The 6,190-nt window shown below is 39.7% G+C and overlaps 1 protein-coding gene across 1 annotated transcript in view; it reads right to left on the reverse strand.

Annotated features, from left to right (window-relative positions):
• Positions 1–6,190, reverse strand: part of LOC110165882 (partitioning defective 3 homolog B-like) — a 210,806-nt gene that overhangs the window by 99,539 nt on the left and 105,077 nt on the right. The window lies entirely within an intron of this gene.

The raw sequence follows: 6,190 nt of genomic DNA on the forward strand, positions 1-6,190 counted from the left end.
TGGTTTAGTCTTGTTTTAATCCTGCTTTAGTCTCTGTTTTAGTCTCTGTTTTAGTCTGTTTTAGTCCTGTTTTAGTTCCGTTTTAGTCCTGTTTTAATCCTGCTTTAGTCTCTGTTATAGTCCTGCTTTAGTCCTAGTTTAGTCCTGTTTTAGTCTCTGTTTTAGTCCTGTTTTAATCCTGCTTTAGTCCTAGTTTAGTCCAGTTTTAGTCTGTTATAGTCCTGCTTTAGTCCTAGTTTAATCCAGTTTTAGTCTCTGTTATAGTCCTGCTTTAGTCCTAGTTTAGTCCAGTTTTAGTCTCTGTTTTAGTCCTGTTATAGTCTCTGTTATAGTCCTGCTTTAGTCCTATTTTAGTCCTAGTTTAGTCCTGTTTTAGTCCTGGTTCAGTCCTGTTTTTCTTGTGTAGTATTTTTAACTGGTGTGTTTCACCCTGAGTGTCTTTGTCGTCTTTACCCTCTGTGTCTCTGTGTCTGTGTGTCTGTGTCTGTGTGTGTGTTTTTTTTAACCATTAGACAAAGTTAATTTGGCGTTTTTATCTCGGCGCCGAAACCGTCCGCTGTAATTTAACGGTAATGGATGTAAATGTGATGCGTGTGTGTGTGTGTGTGCGTCCGTGTGTGTGCGTTTGCATCGTGTGTGGAGGCGGCAGAGGTCGGTAATAACAATGCAAATGTGTGTTTAGCGCCGGGACTAAACCAGGACTAAACCGGGACTAAACCGGGACTGAGCTCGGTCCCGTGGAGGTTAATGAGAGAAAAAGGACAGACGCGGTAATGACACGAGACCTCGGACCAGGACGCGTTTGAGAAAGATTGATTCAGGTTCAGGGTGACTTACACGGGTTACAGATACTTCAAATACTTCAAATACTTTCTGACGTGGTACTTTTACTTCTACTTGAGATTTTTTTTTTTTTACAGTTTAAAGGGCAAAGCACTAAAAACGAGAGCCTGATGTTCTGTTCATTTGATTCACAACATGAAGAGAAAATATAAACACAGGAGTTTTCTCGGTTTATTAAAATGAGAAACTGAACCAGGACTAAACCAGGACTAAACCAGGACTAAACCAGGACTAAACCAGGACTAAACCAGGACTAAACCAGGACTAAACCAGGACTAAACCTGGGCTGAAACTGGGCTGAAACAGGGACTAAATCAAGACTAACCCAGTGACTACCAGTTCTAAAACGGGACAAAAACAGGATTAAACCAGGACTAAACACAATTAAACCAGGACTAAACCAGGGACTAAACTGGGACTAAACCAAGATTAAACCAGGACTAAACCAGGACTAAAACTGGGACTAAACCAAGATTAAAACAGGACTAAACCAGGGACTAAACAGGGACTAAACTGGGACTAAACCAAGATTAAACCAGACTAAACCAGGGACTAAAACTACCAGGGACTAAACTGGGACTAAACCAAGATTAAACCAGGACTAAACCAGCTAAACCAGGGACTAAACCAGGACTAAACCAGGACTAAACCTGGGCTGAACCTGGACTGAAACAGGGACTAAATCAAGACTAACCCAGTGACTACCAGTTCTAAAACAGGACAAAAACAGGATTAAACCAGGACTAAACCAGGGACTAAACTGGGACTAAACCAAGATTAAACCAGTGACTAAACTAGTTCTAAAACAGGATTAAACCAGAACTAAACCAGGGACTAAAACTGGATTAAAACAGGGCTAAACTGGGACTAAACCAAGACTAAACCAGGATTAAACTAAAACTAAAGTAGTTCTAAATGGATACCAGACCAGCTCCAAACTAGGACTAAACCAGAACTAAACTAGGACTAAACCAGGGACTAAAACAGAAACAAAACAGGGTTGAAACAAGTTTAAACCAGGGACTAAACCTTGACAAAACCAGGGACTAAAACAATACTAAATCAAGACTGAACCAGATGTAAACCAAAACTAAAGCAGTTCTAAACCAATACTAGACCAGCTCCAAACCAGGACTAAATCAGGACTAAACTAGGACTAAGCCAGGACTAAATTAGAACTAAACCAGGACTAAACCATGACTAAATTAGGACAAAAACCAAGACTAAACGGGGACTAACTAGAACTAAACCAGGATTAAATAAGGACTAAATCTGGTCTAAACCAAAACTAAACCAAGACCAGGACTAGGACTAAATTAGAACTAAACCAGGACTAAACCAGGACTGAAACGAGACTAAACAGGGACAAAACCAAGACTAAATCAAGACTAAATCAGATGTAAACCAAAACCAAACCAGTTCCAAACCAGGACAAAGCTAGGACTAAACTAGGACTAAACCAGGACTTAGACCAGCACTAAATTAGGACTAAACCAAGACTAAACCGAGACCAAAGCAGCACTAGACTAGAATTAAACCAGGACTAAACCAGGTCTAAATCGGGACTAAACTATAACTAAACCAGAACTAAAACAGGACTAAACAAGGATTAAACCTGGACTAAACAAAACACTAAACCAGGATTAAACCAGGACCAGGACTAGGACTATACCAGGACTAAACCAGGTCTAAGTGAACCTCAAACCCGCCCTCTCTGCCGGTGGAATCTGCTGTCAGTTGTCATAATGTTTTGCTTGATCGGCGCATTCATAATTAATTAAAACACGAGGACAAAAAGAATCGTGTGATGTGTAAATTCTGTCGGATTTAAATAAATAAACAAATAAATGTCACGGCGAACGGGCTCATTAAAAGCGCCCTCGCCTCGTTAGCCGCGCAGATCCCGTTTAAACGTCAAACCGAGACGCCGAGACCAAAGTCCAAACACGACCAAGACCAAAACACCACAAAATATGAAAACAAAAACAAACAAAAAAGAATGAATTGTTAAAAATGTCGTCTTTGTTTCCTGTCGTGTCCATCTGGTCCAGAGTCGGTGTAAAAAAAAACGTTCTGAGTTCTGTTCAGATCCAGTCAAATGAAGCTCATCGGGGCGGGCAGAGATAAGGGCGGATTTGGAGGCAGAACAATATTAGAAAATGGAATTTGTTTACGGACAAAATAGTGAAATAAAAACACCAGGCGTAAACCGAGATCAAACCGGAATTAAACCAGGTCTAAACAAAGACTAAACCGAGACTAAACCGAGGCTAAACCAGGTCTAAACCAGGTCTAAACAGGTCTAAACCAGGTCTAAACAAATCTAAACCAAAACTAAACCAGAGACTAAACCAAACCGAGGCTAAACCAGGTCTAAACCAGGTCTAAACCAGGTCTAAACAAAGGTCTAAACTAAACCAGGTCTAAACGAACCAGGTCTAAACCAGGTCTAAACCAGGTCTAAACCAGGTCTAAACAGGTCTAAACTAAAGACTAAACCAGGGTCTAAACTAAACCAGGTCTAAACAAAACCTAGGTCTAAACCAGGTCTAAACTCTAAACCAGGTCTAAACCAGGTCTAAACCAAAACTAAACTCTAAACCAGGTCTAAACAAAATCTAAACCAGGTCTAAACCAAAATCTAAACCAGGTCTAAAAAACCAGGTCTAAACAAAATCTAAACAGGTCTAAACCAGGTCTAAACAAAGTCTAAAAGTCTAAACCAGGTCTAAACCAGGTCTAAACAAAGTCTAAACCAGATCTAAACCAGGTCTAAACCAGGTCTAAACCAGGTCTAAACCAGGTCTAAACAAAATCTAAACCAGGTCTAAACCAAGTCTAAACCAGGTCTAAACAAAATCTAAACCAGGTCTAAACCAGGTCTAAACCAAGTCTAAACCAGGTCTAAACAAAGTCTAAACCAGGTCTAAATCTAAACCAGGTCTAAAACTAACCAGGTCTAAATCTAAACCAGGTCTAAAACAGGTCTAAATAAAGTCTAAACCAGGTCTAAACAAAATCTAAACCAGGTCTAAACAAAGTCTAAACAAGGACTAAACCAAGGCTAAAACACGTTTACACCAGATCTAAACCAATTCTAAACCAAGTATAAACCAGTTCTTAACCAAGGCTAAACCAGGTTAAACCAAGATTAAACCTAGGGACTAACCCAGGACTAAACCAGATGTAAACCAAAACTAAACCATGACTAAACCAAAATATAAAAAATATGATTTTCATGTTAGAAAGAGCAATTGATATGAACATTTTAAAGGCCTCCAGCTCTGTTTTTGAGGAGGAAACATTAGAACACGACTTAAAGCTCAGTTTTAAGAGTCAGTTTTAACCTTTAAAACAACAAAAACTAATTTCTAACTTTTATTTAATGTGTAAAAAAAAACTCAAATTAAGTTCCAAATCTCCGTGAGTCCTTTGAAACATAAATAAAGTGTGTGTCTTTACTCCGCGCAGCACCATCTGTCCGTGTGGCCCCATTGAAACACACAGAGCTGTTATAATGGGAGTCTACGGGAGCCTCCATCTGTCCCACTGTACACAACCACAACACGCCGATTAATAACTAAACGCCAACGCTAAATGTCAATAGATTATGGTTTATTACGGGCGTCGCGTTACTGTACGAGGCAGGGGTGTGGTTGCCGTGGTGACGGAGAGAAAATATCAGGGCTTGTACGGAACATTTTCAGCTTTTTCTTCGTCATTTTTGTCATTTTTAGAACAGGTTTTATATTAAAGATCCACGATGTCAGTGGTTCACAACCTTTTTAGCATCACGGACCGATTTATGTCCGACAATATTCCACGGACCGGGGGGCTGCTGCAGCATGGCATGGTTTAGTCCTGGTTTAGTCCTGGTTTAGTCCTGGTTTAGACCTGGTTTAGACCTGGTTTAGTCCTGGTTTAGACCTGGTTTAGTCCTGGTTTAGTCCTGGTTTAGACTGGTTTAGACTGGTTTAGACCTGGTTTAGACCTGGTTTAGTCCTGGTTTAGACCTGGTTTAGACCTGGTTTAGACCTGGTTTAGACCTGGTTTAGACCTGGTTTAGACCTGGTTTAGACCTGGTTTAAACCTGGTTGAGACCTGGTTTAGACCAGGTTTTAATTCTAGTTTAGACCTGGTTTAAACCTAGTTTAGACATAGTTTAGACCTAGTTTATTCCTGGTTTGGACCTGGTCCAGACCTGGTTTAGTCCTGGTTTAGTCTTGGTTTAGTCCTGGTTTTAGACCTGGTTTTAGTCCTGGTTTAGACCTGGTTTTAGTCCTGGTTTAGACCTGGTTTTAGTCCTGGTTTTAGACCTGGTTTTAGTCTTGGTTTTAGACCTTTGTTTTAGTTCTGGTTTAGTTCTGGTTTAGACCTGGTTTTAGTCCTGGTTTTAGTCCTGGTTAAATCATGTTTTAGACCTGGTTTTAGTCCTGGTTTAGACCTGGTTTTAGTCCTGGTTTAGACCTGGTTTTAGTCCTGGTTTTAGTCCTGGTTTTAGTCCTGGTTTAGACCTGGTTTAGACCTGGTTTTAGTCCTGGTTTAGACCTGGTTTTAGTCCTGGTTTTAGACCTGGTTTTAGTCCTGGTTTTAGACCTGGTTTTAGTCCTGGTTTAGTCCTGGTTTAGACCTGGTTTAGACCTGGTTTAGACCTGGTTTAGACCTGGTTTTAGTCCTGGTTTAGACCTGGTTTTAGTCCTGGTTTACCTGGTTTTAGTCCTGGTTTAGACCTGGTTTAGTCCTGGTTTTAGTCCTGGTTTAGACCTGGTTTAGTCCTGGTTTTAGTCCTGGTTTAGACCTGGTTTAGACCTGGTTTAGACCTGGTTTAGACCTGGTTTAGACCTGGTTTTGTCCTACTTTTAGTCCTGCTTTTAATCCTAGTTTAGTCTTTGGCTTGTCTGGCTTTGTTTTACCAATATATCACAGGTCAGATCTGCGGAGGTGCAAGCCCGCTCACAGTAAGAACGCATGCTTTTCGAGGTATTTCATGTTTTTTTGGAGTTATACTAAGAGCAACTTGAATAAATGTAAGAAAGATAAGCTTAATGCCACACTGCGGAACATTCCAGAAAAAGTAAACCTTAAACTATTGAAATTAATAAAAAAACTTGTAATTAAAGTAACATTCAGGTTTCAAAAAGCATCTAAATTAAAATTCTAAGAGGAGATTACATCAGAGTTCACATTAACATTAGATATAGAAAAAATGAACAACAAATTATGAGTTATTTTCATTTTAATTTAAATAATATCCTTTTTTTTTCGCACACACAGAGTAAAAATTATGAGCTTCTGGTGTTTTGCCGTTGACACATTTGCATTTCTGTTCATATGGATCAGTTTAAAT

The sequence above is a fragment of the Boleophthalmus pectinirostris genome, unplaced genomic scaffold (assembly GCF_026225935.1).
Source record: "Boleophthalmus pectinirostris isolate CB_2022bp ecotype Guang Dong unplaced genomic scaffold, ASM2622593v1 HiC_scaffold_11, whole genome shotgun sequence".
In the NCBI taxonomy this organism is placed as follows: Eukaryota; Metazoa; Chordata; class Actinopteri; order Gobiiformes; family Gobiidae; genus Boleophthalmus; species Boleophthalmus pectinirostris.